This window comes from Lagenorhynchus albirostris, chromosome 7 (genome assembly GCF_949774975.1).
Source record: "Lagenorhynchus albirostris chromosome 7, mLagAlb1.1, whole genome shotgun sequence".
Lineage (NCBI taxonomy): Eukaryota > Metazoa > Chordata > Mammalia > Artiodactyla > Delphinidae > Lagenorhynchus > Lagenorhynchus albirostris.
In genome coordinates, this window is record NC_083101.1 from 93572449 (window position 1) to 93585090 (window position 12642).

At 39.1% G+C, this 12642-nt stretch overlaps 1 long non-coding RNA gene across 1 annotated transcript in view; it reads right to left on the reverse strand.

The window, feature by feature from the left end:
• Positions 1–1367: 1367 nt before the first annotated feature.
• The window catches only part of LOC132522998 (uncharacterized), a 95776-nt gene continuing 84501 nt past the window's right edge, over positions 1368–12642 (reverse strand). Inside the window, exons 2-3 of the long non-coding RNA XR_009541401.1 lie at positions 1655–1716; positions 1368–1534 (exon numbers count right to left, since the gene is read on the reverse strand). This is a non-coding gene — a long non-coding RNA (uncharacterized LOC132522998). The remainder of the gene's footprint in view (positions 1535–1654; positions 1717–12642) is intronic.

Consider the following 12642-nt stretch of genomic DNA (forward strand, 5'->3'; position numbering starts at 1 on the left):
TGGTGGGCTCAGTGGCAGCTCTTCTTGACCAGAAAAAATCTGCTTTGATAAGAGCATGTGGACAACAGCCAAGAAGTGTGGGGACCTTGCACTTGTATTTCTTCCCTTTTCTCTAAGCTATATCACAAACTATCTATTATCCGCATGAAATATTTTTTCAAATGTTTTAAGTCATAAGATATGAAGAGAGAGAAACAAAGTAAAAACTAGAGAAGTAAAAGAAACGTTCTAGTCCTTGCTACAGCTATATTTCTTTTGGGGGCCCTAATTTCTTATCTTGAAAATAGAAGATTTTATTCAATTTTCCAAGTCCCTTTTAGCCCCACCAATCTTGGACTTCTTACAGTAATTATCTACTTTTGGGGGCAATAAAGTAACATCAGTTTTTCAAAACACGAATAACACCCCTTTACCAGCAAAAATCTGAAATTGAAATTAAATATCTTTGCATGTATGGAACTTAATAATGAGTATAGAAATATCACAGTAGTTATAAAGCATTTCTTTTCTTTTCAAAATTGAAACATAGAAGTTCAACTCCTGGATACAATGGGATAGTTTGGAGTACACCAGTGTTCTTGCTAAGAACCACTGAAAAACCAGATAAAATGTAAGTCTGTTGAATGCATGGGAGAGTCAGGAAGGCACCTCAAGTGAACCATATTCTAGGGCCAAAATCCTGGCCAGAAGACAAATGCAGTTAAGTGAGGCAATTTTCCACTGCTTGTTACCCTGGAGCATCTTCCAACTCTTGGTATGGCATGGGAGAAACCAGCAGAGAGTTTAGAAATCTCACAGACTTGAGACATAAGCATTGGACGTCAGGACTGTGAAGGCAGTCGAGGTTTGAGGAGGCAGCAGTGTGGGAAGGCACAGTGTATGGCGAAGTACAGCGTTTCCTAAACTGTTAAACTGCACGGGAAGAAGACTAAGATAAATAGCAGGAAACTGCTGAGAAGTAAAACAGAGGGCACATAGCAGGGTTCGTCGATACAACCCAACTCCATCCGATGGTCTTGAGTCAGATACCTATGTGACATCTCCCAGGCAGCATGCTTCATAAATGTAAATTGTTTACACAGGCAGGCAATTGTAATCCACGGACATCTTGCTCAAAGTGGTCCATCCACAGGGATTTTCCTCCATACAAATATTATCTTTCTCCACTTATGATGGGGTTACATCCTGATAGACCCATTGTAAGTTGAAAATATCATAAGTGGAAGATGCATTTAATACTCCTAACCTACCGAGCAACCAAGCTTAGCCTCATCTACCTTCAATGTGCTCAGAACACATTAGCCTACTATTGGGCAAAATCATCCACCACAAAGCCTATTTAATAACAAAGTGTTGAATAGCTCATGTGATTTATTGAACACTGTACTGAAAGTGAAAAACAATGGAAGTCTGGGTACAGAATGGTTGCGAGTGGATTCATTGTTTCCGCTTGTGATCGCATGGCTGACTGGGAGCTGTGCTGGCTGTCACCGCTCAGCATCACTGGAGAGTATTTTCCTGCATATCGCTAGTCCTGGAAAAGATAAAAATTCATAATTCAAAATAAGGTTTCTAATGAATGCTTATCACTTGTAAAGCTGAAAAATTGTAGTTGGAAACATTATAAGTCAGGGACTGTCTGGAGAGTGTTTACCTGAAAGTCCAGAGTTTTGCTTTATTATCTTTCCTCTAGGAACACACTTCCACCCACAGTAACTGAAAGAAAAATGCATCACATGTCAACTGTTTTGACTCCTTTCTTGCTGGTGTTTAAGTGAGAAAACTCAAAACCAGACCGCTTGGGTTCTAAACTAGAATTTGGGCTGAATCTATCTGTACTACTTTTGAAAAAAATTGAAGTAATAATAGTATTTTTAAAATAAACTTTTAATTTTAGAATAGTTTTAGATTTACAGAACAATTTTGAGGATAGTACAGAGGGTTCCAGTATGCCCCATACTCAAGTGTCTGCTTTTATTAACATCTCACATTATTATGGTACATTTGTCACAATACTCAAACCAATATTGATATATTATTATTTACCCAAGTCCGTACATTTTTCCAATTCTATTTGTTTATACCAAATGTTCTTTTTCTGTTCCAGGATCCCATCCAAGTTACCACCTTACATTTGGTCAGCATATTTTCTTAGGCTCCTATAGGCTGTGGCAGTTTCTCAGGCTTTCAACTTGTTTTTTTATGACTTAACAGTTTTGAAGAGTAGTGATCAGGTATTTGGGAGAATATCCCTCAATTTCGACTTGTCTGATCTTTTTTTCATAATTAGACTTGAATTATGGTTTTGGGGATAGAAAACCACAGAGGAAAAGAGATAGTCTCATCACATCACACCAAGGATACATACTATCAACATGACATGTCATCTCTTTGATGTTAATCTTTTACATTAAAAAAAATTGAAGTATAGTTGATTTACAATGTTGTGCTAGATTCTGGTGTACAGCACAGTGATTCAGTTATACATATATATATATATTCTTTTTCATTATAGGTTACTACAAGACATCGAGTATAGTTCCCTGTGTTATACAGTTGTTTATTTTATATATAACAGTTTGTATCTGCTAATCCCAAACTCCTAAATTATCCCTCTACTAGTATATTTTACTATTAGTAAAATAATAGTATTTTAATGATTGAATTGTTAAGAGAGTTAAATGAGTTTTGCTATGCTTGGCACACAGTAAGCTCTCAACTGATATTATCATTATGATTGGCTTATTTGAATTAATAAAGATAACAAATAGAACGGGCATAAACAGGCTTGGCAAAAACACAGCTGACTCACGGTAAGGGCTAAAATGAGGGCTTATGGGGTGTTGATGTGGAAACGTGGCCAGACTGTGAACGCTCTTAGAATAGTCCTTTACAGATATAAGTTGTATGTGTTCATACATGATCTCCGGTGACATATGTGTTCTCTATTCCCCAGCCAGATGTTTGAAAGGCAGCTGGCATATCCTGGAAATATCATCCTAGGATCATCAGGGCTTTTAGCGTGACTTTGTCTTTACTGCCAACTCATCTGGTGTCATCAGCTGGCAGGAGGTTCTCTCTGTGACTATGGCTCTCCCTGGCATCCATTATACCTCTGCACTGATATTCTTCACACTAAGCAAACCATTTAGCTGCTTAAATCCATGTGTGTGTGTGAGCCCAACAATTTGGATGCATGTCAACATCCCAGATGGTTAGAACACAAGTGTGTGGTCATTTTGGAGCATCAGTGTAGTTTATCTCCAAGACTGGTTGACTGGAAGGCAATCGAGAGCATGTCTATTGTAGCTGTTTCATTTTCTTTCTTTGCATTATACATGTAAAACATGAGTGTTGTAAAATAAAATCAAATAATAAAGAAGGGCATAAAGAAGAAAGTTAAAATTACCTTTAATTCTACCAGCGGATATGCTTTTTGAAAATGTGATCCATTTTGGCTTTTAAATTGTATTTGGAACTATAGTGTTTTATTTTTGTTTTTCCAAATCATGGCAGATGATCAATGAAATATTAGCCCCAAATCCAATAGAGATTTTAATAGTTAAATTTATGTATCCTATTTGCAACACACTTCATCTGAGGCCAATCAAATATTGCAAGGTGCTTTTGGTAACATTAAATGGCAGGTTATAAGAAATTTGTTCCAAGGTATGCTTGCTCATATTTTCTGAGAGGAATTCTAGCACCTGTAGCAATGTTGATACAACAGAATTTTATTTTTTGTCCCAGTCAGAGTTGAAAGGTAGATAAGCTGTGTGACTACAACTCACATTATCTAACGGGTTTGGCACAGCAGTGGTTATAAGACAGTAGTAAGCAACTATTTTCTTTTTCTGTAGTCTCATCAGGTTATCTATTCCTTTTCTGTATGTTCCAAATACTAACCAGAGGATAGTCTTCAAGGGAAAACTTGGAACCATGACCACTTTTTTTAAAAAAAAGAAGAGAAGAAGGTATAATTCTGGGCATTCCTTTAGTGTTTCATCTTTTAACATGAACCTTGCTGCCTTTTACAAGGGATATTTGCTCTTTGACCAAACTGTGGCTTTTTGCAAATCTTAAGCTGAATTACAGAAACACTGGTTAAGAGGTCAGTTGATGCTGTACTGTTTCTTCCCCCAGATACTTGGTCCCCTTACAAAGCATAAATTCTGAATAAATTGTAATGCTGGAAGCTCACAGACCTGAGATTGGGAGTAAAATCGAGAGAGGTCATTTAAGTCACTTACTTTACCTCCTGGAATGTCTAAGTTCTGGGCTTTTATAGCAGTCTAAAATAAACCAGAAAACTTCTGGATTCCATTTCCTGCCTTGCATCCACCATTTCATGGCTGGCTGTCCTTCCCTTCGCTGTGGGAGGATATTTCTCTTCCTATTCCAAACAGGTTCCAGCAGTTGAGTGCTGTATCCCATCTCTTTTTACAGACATTGCTGTGTCAGTACCTCCTCTGCTTCATAGAAAGAGGACCCACCATAGTGACAAACAGACACGAGGGAAGAAATCCCCCTGTAAGTACAAGCCTCTCCATGGAGAACAACTGAGCTCCCTTTTTCCCTTTATAAACCTTCTTCAAAAGAAGCCAACCTGCTTCACTTTCTTATTTCATTTTTATCATTTATTTCTAGCTCTGATACAAGGCTTCCATACCCACCATTTCACTAAAACTAGAAGTTTAGATTCAAGAAGATGTCCAAAGGCCTATTTTATTTTCTGCTTAATCTACACACACACACGCACACACACAAAATCTTACACATTTGCATTACTTGACATCCTAAGTTAATTGCTGATGCTGATGATTCTAGAATAGGAAACTCCAAACTATATTTTTATTTTGAGCCCTAGCCCAATATCCATTTTATTGGTGGATCTGAGCATCTTCATTTAAATGAGTCTAAAATTTAAGTTATCTCCTCTCTTCCAAGCCCACTAGATCTGTTCCTTCTGGAACCCATGTTGGCGAGTGGTGTCACATCTCACCTGATATCTAAGGATCATCCTGGATGCTACCTGCTCCTGGTTTCCCCCTTCCATCAATTGTCCAACCCTCAAGTTCTACCTCGTAAATCATTACCTTAGTTCATGCCTCCACCCATGTTTAGAAACCATTTACAATAACTGTGAAATACAACACACAAGAAAATAGCATAAAACTCAAATATACAGTATATTTTTAAAAAGCCATGTAACCAGTATTTGGGTCAAGGAAAAGAACATTCTAGAATTCCAGAAGCCCCTGAATTGTCTCTTTGGGATAACATCCATGTCCTCCTTCCTACTTCCTTGTGGGGTAACCACTAAGCTCATGTTAGGGGAAACACTCTTTGCTTTTCTCCCCAGTTTTATCACAAATACCTACATCTCTAAGCTGTGGAGTGTGACTTGCCTGTGGGTGAGCTGTGTGTACCCTTCTATTCTGTGATTTTTATTTTATTTTACTTTTTCATTTACCAATATGAGTTTGAGGTTCATCCATGTTGTTGGTCATGTTCAGTGCTGTGCAGTGCTCCACGACATACATATGGAGCACTTTTCCCCGTTGTTCACTTGGTGGACACTTGGAGGGTCCTAGTTTTGAGCTGATCATAGTGACCTCCCTGCAGACACACTCCGTGCCCCTCCCTTGGTGTGCATGCCCAAGGGTCCCAGGGTATCTTCCTTGGGGTGGGGTGGATACTGGTCCCAATTAAGCAGCTCATCATTACCTGGAGTGGAAGTATGACATGAATTTGGAAGTGATTTTGCAAGAGCTGATCAATTTCTCTCTTTTTCCAAATGACTTCCTTCCTTTTGCCTTTCATACCAAGGAATTTTCAAGAAGCAGATCTGCTGATGCCCCTCTTCTACTTAGCATTTTTCCATGGCTCCTCTTGGTCTTAGAAAACCTCTAAATTCTCTAACGAAGACATTGTGATCAGACCTCTGCCCACCTCTCCAGACTCAAGTTCTGCCACTTGCACACCTCGACTCTATCAATCACCCACACAGAAGTGCTTGCAGCTACTGAAACACAACAGTTCTCATCAAGATCTGGCACTTTAGATGTAGCTTTTCATGTAAGTCAAATCCTTTAGGATATCATTTCCTCATCCCCAGCCTAAGTTCAGTTCACGTCCCCAGCATTCTGAAATCACTCTGGTTGTACATTTATCATGACAGCTATCAGGCTATGTTAGAATTGTCTATTTACATTTTATTTATTCATATCCTGCCTTCTTATGCAAAGGGGTTGTATAGATAAAATACAATAGAAATAGAGCTGTAAGTAGATAAAAATCAGAATAAAGAAAAGTGTAGCTAGATTATATGATAAAGAGGGGAACCCTGGAAATTAGATATGCAGGCTATGAGATTTCATGTGGTCATTAAAATTGGGCCCCAGGTAGACACTGAGAATCAGAGACCACAAAGAAGTTGGGTTTATTCTCCAGCAAACAGTAAGGGTAGGGGCTGTATATTTCACTTCTGCATCCCCAGGGCCTGGGACCTCCTTGGTACAGGTGGATGTTGGAGTAGGTACTCAAGATATTAGTCACCTTTAGGGATTGCCACCTCACTCATGCACTTTAGAATGAAAATGGTACATATGTTAGACTCACTGAATCATTTGGAGGGATGAGTGTTATCTGCAAGCTGTAGTCACTGACTCAGCTGTCTACAGGGACAATCTGTCAACAGAAATTAGTAAGACTGATCAGGGATAGGAGGTATGAGGCACTGGCAGGCCTCTGGTGACAAGGAGAGTCCATGCCTTCTGTGAATGGGAAGCACAGAGTTGTAAAATTATACAGCTTTCCAAGAGAAAAAAGATGTTGGGATATTTTAAATATGAGATTTTTCTGGCTCTTAAAAGTTGGCAACTAATTTTGTAACTCATGTATTTTAAAAATAGAGGGCTTCCCTGGTGGCGCAGTGGTTGAGAGTCCGCCTGCTGATGCAGAGGACACGGGTTTGTGCCCCGGTCTGGGAAGACCCCGCATGCCGCGGAGCGGCTGGGCCCGTGAGCCATGGCCGCTGAGCCTGCTCGTCCGGAGCCTGTGCTCCACAACGGGAGAGGCCACAACAGTGAGAGGCCCGCATACTGCAAAAAAATAAAAATAAAAATAAAAATAAATAATAAATACTATAGAGATTCTTACTGAATGGGCTAAACCAATCTCAACAATTTGCATCCTGGAGTTGACTGGAAGTGAAAACAATAATGGAGGGTCTTTCAAATGAAATAAACATAAAGAAAAATAAAAGTTGGACAAAATAACTTAAATTTTTTTTTTCTATTTTTATTTATTTATTTACTTTTTGGCCACACTGTGTGGCTTGTGGTATCTTAGTTCCTCAACTAGGTAATGAACCCGTGGCCCCTGCAGTGGAAGTGCAGAGTCTTAACCACTAGACTGCCAGGGAATTCCCAAAGTAACTTTTTAAATTTAACTCTTCACATTTTCCAATTTCTCTGAATTTTTTTAAACATACTTAGCAGAAGAACACTCAGGGTTTAGGAAATTGTGGCCTAATAAGAAATACATATTTGGTTGTTACCTCTGCTTCCTGGCACATGGTTCCTAAAACCCTTGGACTCTCCAGAGTGATGAGTGTCTTATTTGTTAATGAGGAGACTGGTGGCTGGGGACCTCAAGATAGCTTTAAAAATGAGGGCTCTTCTCCAGAAAGATCAAGCCTTGATTAGTGGGTTGGAACTTTCAGTCCCAATCCCTGGCCTCCCTCCAGAGAAAGTAAAGAAGGTGGAGATTGAGTTAATCATCAATGGCCAATGACTTAACAAATCATGCCTATGTAATGAAACCTCCATTAAACCCCCTATATGATGGGGTTGGGGGAGCTCCTGGGTTGGTGAAAGTGTGGAAGTGCTGGGAGGGTGGTACACCCAGAGAGGGTATAGGAGCTCTGCCTCCCTTCCCCCATACCTTGTCACACACATCTCTTCACCCGGCTGTTCCTGAGTTGTACGCTTTCTAATAGACTATTTTCCTGAGTTCTGTGAACCACTCTAGCCAATCACCAAACCTGAAGGGAGAGCAGTTTTGGGAACGCCTGACATTGCAGTCAAGTTGGACAGAAGTGTGCGTACATGGGGGTATCCAATACTTGTGACAGGCATCTGAAGTGAGGACAGTCCTGTAGGACTGAGTGGGCTCTTACACCTGTGGGATCTAGGCTAAGTCTGGGTAGTTAGTATCAGAATTCAATTGAATTTTACCACACCCAGTGGGGGACTGGAGACTAAAAACTGATTGTTGGTGTGAAAAAAACCTCACACATTTGGTGTCAGATGTGGTGTGAGCAAAAACAGTCTGATGAAGTATTGGAAGCTATCTATTAATAACTCTTCTCAGTGACCCAGAAGGATCAGCAGCTAGAAGATAATTCATTTTGAGACCAACATGGGGTCATAAACTAAGTTCATTTGTGACCACTGCACGAGAGGCTGCCATCCACATAGGCTGAACATCAGTGATAAGGATTTTACATTCACTTCCTGGAAACTGAACCCCCTTCTTTCAAACCACCCACTACGTCCTGTTCACGTTATATGGACCAGCAGAACTTAGCTTCCTGTTTATTAGCCCTTTAAACTTGATTTGGGAATTTTTACCTTTAACCAGTAAGAGAATTTCTGATTTCTCTTGGGAAAACGCACTAAGATGGAGAACATCAATATTCCTTTTTATTATGCAGGCCAAGATGCTAAATTCTTTTTAATCAACACTTTCCCATTTCCTAATTTCTCCATAGTGGTCTTATGCCTGAGAGTAATGTAAAGGTTTCACAGAACGCTTATTGATTATTGAGTAAACCAGACAATTGTCATCCAGTAGGCTTATTTAAATATTGTTTTTTGGTTCAATTGTTATAACATGATTCTTAAATGTCCAAATTCTAGGAAAATGAAGCTTGAGGAAAAGGAGGATATGTTTTACACAATAGCTCATTTAAATGTAGAGCAAAATAAGTTCAGAGGGTAAAATGGGAAGTGAAACATTTCTTTAGAATGTAAAGGGAAATGCCAGGTCAAGAGACAGCACTAACAAGGCAAGGATTATTTTTGCACACACCATCTGAAGTCTTCACACCACCACTGGCTCTTGCGGTGGGAACTTCACCTCCCCACCCCTGCCCTGCCCTTACCCCTCCCTCCTCAGTGTCATGAGTTGTAATGAGGGGCCTTATGATCAAGCTCAGCTTTCAAATGGATTGATCCTCTCTTTTGCCCATCATGCTTTATCCCTGTTTGCTTTTATCACTGATAGCTGTCCAAAGATCCAATGTCTAAGGATCCTTTACCTCCCCCTCCCTAACGCCCTTGCAAGAGCCAATGTGACCCTATGGTACATCCTCCTCTCTCATCACACTGTGTGCTGGACCCTGTGCCCTCAAGCTCTCCGTTGACCTTTGCTCTCACCTTTGGACATCTGCCCGTCTTCCAGGTACACCATCCTCACTACAGACATCTCAAGATGATGCTGTTTTTTTCCTCATGTACTGCCTCCCTTAAGACCAGGAAGTAGAGTTGATTCCTCTTCCTTCTTATTGCTTCTCCCAAACTTTCCTTTCCCTCCTTCCTAACCAAAACTCCTTGATTCTTAAGGATGTACTCCATCTGTCTCTGCCACCCTTTAATATTGCTTACTGCCACTATCTCCCTAGTCATTGAAGACATGAGACCCAGCCACAGCTTTGTACCTTACTGTATTCCAGTGACCATTCACAGTAGGGTCACCAACCTTATGGGTGACTAAGGTGGTCATATATCTCGGTTTCTCTGGAACAGCCTCAATTTAGACCTACTGTTCTTGAATAATTAGTATTGACACCTCTCAAGAGTTTCCTCAAAAGTGTTTTGTTTGGACGATAAATAGATCATCTTCTGGATGGCCCATACATCACCATATATCACCCTTCTGTTACTTTTTCACCTTCATCTACTTTCTCCTCTCCCTCACTTCAGCCAGTCAATCCTCCATCATATCCTGAAAGGTATGCTAACCATTATATAAAATCTTAACTCTGAGCATCCCAAAACATGAACAATGACTCCTATTTTTTTAGTTGCAAAACAGTTGACCTCCACCAAGACTATCCATTCAATGATCTCTTCACCTCCCTCCATGAGTTTTTATTACAATCAACTCTCTTGATATCCTGTCCCTCATTACAGTTACCTGCCAAAACCCTAATCTGCTTCAACTTAAATATCATTCTTCTTCCCATCTGTGTCCAAGCAGACCTTGATGTAAAAACTGTTATTCAACTGGACTTACTGGTTTCATTTTAAATCATGGCTACAGACCCCAAATAGACATTAATCCTATGAATCAATCTTATTTAGTTTCTTTCATCAGCAGTTTACCAGTGTGCAGGCAACTGGCTTGAAAACAGATCAATAGAATTTACCCCATCTGAACAACAGAAAAAAAAATAATTTGAGAAAAAAAGAACAGAGCCTCAATGACCTGTAGGACTACATAACAAAGATCCAACATTCATATTATTGGAGTCTAAGAAGGAGAGGAGAGCATGAAAGTGAAAGGATACTCTAAGAAATAGTGGCTTAAAACACCCAACATTTGGCAAAAGACACAAACCTATAGATTCATGAAGCTGAACAAATCCTAAATAGGATAAGCACAAAGAAGCCCATGCCAAGGCACATCATAATTAAACTTCTAAAATCTAAACACACACACACACACACAGAAAAATGACACATTCCCTATAGGGTAACACTGATTCAAATGACAGTGGGTTTCTCATCAGAAACCATGGAGGCCAGAAGGATGAGCCACAATATTTTTCAAGGGTTGAGAGAAAAGAACTGTCAACTGTGAAGTCTAAATCCAACAAAACTATCCTTTAGGAATGAAGAGAAAAATAAAGACCTTTTCCTAATCATAAAAGAGACCTGAAAGAATTTGTCTCTAGAGGACACACCCTGAAAATTTCTTCAAACAGAAAGGAGACGCTGAAAGAAAGAGTCTTGGAGCATCAGGATGGTGGAAGGAAAAGTGGAAAGAGCAGAAATATGGGCACACAAACTAGACTGTACTTTTGCTCATGAGTTTTTCCCCTTCTTTTCTATATAATTCAACATTCATTTATGATGAATCTTGCCAAACTAAGAGTAGAAGGGAACTTCCTTAACTTGATAAAGTGTGTCTATCAGAAATCTCTAGGAAATATACTTAAGGGTGAAATACCAACAACAGTCCCTTTAAAATCATAAATAAGACAAGAATGTCCATTATCATTGCTTTTATTTGTTATGGTCCTGGAGGTTCTATTCAGTTCATTAAGACAGGAAGAATAGATCAGAATATAGGATTGGAAAGAAAAAAATATAAAACTCTCACTTTTCATGGATGATGTGATTACAAATGAACTGAAGAGAGTCTATCTGGAGACACATTTTTATAACTTTTATAAGACGGCTCAGCAAGGATGCTAGATACAAATGAATACCCAGAAATCATCTACCTTTAATATTCAGCTACAAATGATTATAAAATATACTTAAAAATGTCATTTAGTGTGACAATGAAAAATAAATCTAGCAAAAATATGCAAGAACTTTATGGAGACAACCAGAAAATTCTATTAAACAACGTTAAATAAATGGAGACAGGTCTCATGTTCATGATCTCATGAGTTTTTAAAATTGTATTTGATGAGTGAAGCAAACATTATAACACCATATGATACTCATGACAAAGATAAAAACAGAGAACGTAAAAGGATCTAAATGGGAGTGAGGCTTCCACATTTCACTTGAAGTGGTAAAATAGAAGGTCTAATGTTACCCATTCAAAAAAACTCCTTTCTCAATACCACATTCCTTTCATTGTTTCTCCAATTCTCCTTGTCATTTCACAGCCCCACTTCATAAGACACTTTCTCTCATCAACTCACTGCAATTTTCTTTCCCCTCACACAGCTCCACCAAAATTGGTCTTTTCAAGGTCACTTGCAATTCTGGCAAGAGTTGACAACAACTGATACTTTCCCAAAGTGTCTCCTGTAATCAAAGACATTTTCCTGTCAGCTGTCTCTGATGTCAGGATTATTCAGAATATTTATTTTCTGAGTCATCCTCCCTCATTGCTTTTGGTGCCTTGACGATAGAGCTATAATAGTTTTACACATTAAAGCACAAACGCTACTAGTATCTCATAGCCCAGCTGGCATTTTTATCATCTGTAACTATTTGTTAAAACAGTTGAAATCCTTGCAATTAAAGCTGCTCACGTCTACGGAAGCCTTAGCTTTGATACATCGCTGGAATACCACAGTGATGTACGGAATGAGAACATTGCCCTTTAAATTCCAAAGGCAAAGAACAAATCTCCAAATTCTCACTGTTTGTGGAGTGAATTCTTACAAGAGTTAAGCTTTTTCCTACTTTCCCTCTTAAATATTTTGATGTTATGCAAAATAATGGCAGTCGTAGACACGGGGCAAAAATTAGTCTTTTTATTTATTCTTATGTTGACAGCACTTTGAACTGAGTTCTGAGTATTTTGCGTTCGGTTTCAATTTGTAAAGATGAACATCTGAGTGCAGAACGACCTCCAGTTGAATGAGGGCTATCTTTAGCTCAGGAATCC